The following is a 1280-nucleotide window of genomic DNA, read 5'->3' as shown; positions in this document are numbered from 1 at the left end:
GGGGGGGGGGGGGTCAGGAGGAGAACTTAAAGGAGCTTTGGGACAACATGATGAAACAACATCCTCATAATAGGCATGCCAAAGGAGAGGAAACAGCAAGGAATAGAAAACCTGTTTGAAGAAATAATGATAGAAAACTTCCCTGATATTGGGAAGAATAAAAACTCACAAAAGTCTAAGAAGCTCACAGAGTTCCAAACAAGATGACCCCAAAAGACCAACACCAAGACACATTATAATTAAATTGGCAAACATCAACGACAAAGTAAGAATCTTAAAGGCTGCCAGAGAGAGACAGAAAGTTACCTACAAGAGATCTCCCATCAGACGATCAACTGATTTCTCAACAGAAACACATCAGGCCAGAAGGGAATGGAATGAAATATACAAAATCATGCAAAGGAAGGGTCTAAATCCAAGGCTGCTATACCCAGCAAGGCTATCATTCAAAATTGAAGGTGAAATCAGGAGCTTCACAGACAAAAATGGACTAAGGGAGTTTATTACCACCAAACCAGAAATGCAAGAAATCCTAAAGGGTCTGCTATAAAAAGAAGAAACAGCCGAACCGGTTTGGCTCAGTGGATAGAGCGTCGGCCTGCGAACTCAAGGGTCCCAGGTTCGATTCCGGACAAGGGCATGTACCTTGGTTGCGGGCACATCCCCACTGGGGGGCATGCAGAAGGCAGCTGATCGATGTTTCTCTCTCATCGATGTTTCTAACTCTCTATCCCTCTCCCTTCTTCTCTGTAGAAAATCAATAAAATATATTAAATAAATAAATAAATAAAAAGAAGAAATAGGAAGGGAAGAAGGAACACAGGCATAAAGAATAAAAATTGCAACAAACAAGTACCTATCAATAATAACTTTAATTGTAAATGGATTAAATGCCCCAATCAAAAGACATAGGGTAGCTGAATGGATAAGAAAACCTGACCCATATATCGGCTGTCTACTCAGAACAAAGGACTCACACAGTCTGATAGTGAAGAAATGGTAAAAAAATTTTCGGGCAAATGGAATTGAAAAAAAAAGCTGGGGTAGCAATACTTATATCTGACAAATGAGAAGACATAAAAGTACAGGCCATAACAAGAGATAAGGAAGGCCACTCATAATACTAAAGGGAACAATTCAACAAGAAGATATAACTCTGGTAAACATATATGCATGCAAAACAGAAACACCCAAATACATAAAAAACTTCTGCAAGATATCAAAGGAGAGATCGACAACAATACAGTCATAGTAGGGGACTTTAGTACACCACTAACAGC

General features: G+C 39.5%; 1 protein-coding gene across 3 annotated transcripts in view; it reads right to left on the bottom strand.

Moving 5' to 3' along the window:
* Positions 1–1280, bottom strand: part of HPS3 (Hermansky-Pudlak syndrome 3) — a 73038-nt gene that overhangs the window by 27207 nt on the left and 44551 nt on the right. The gene's annotated exons all lie outside the window — the stretch shown is intronic.

The sequence above is a fragment of the Myotis davidii genome, unplaced genomic scaffold, assembly GCF_000327345.1.
Source record: "Myotis davidii unplaced genomic scaffold, ASM32734v1 scaffold766, whole genome shotgun sequence".
NCBI classification, from domain to species: domain Eukaryota; kingdom Metazoa; phylum Chordata; class Mammalia; order Chiroptera; family Vespertilionidae; genus Myotis; species Myotis davidii.
Note: the sequence above shows the minus strand (reverse complement) of the source record. Positions and strands in the feature narration are given on the sequence as shown.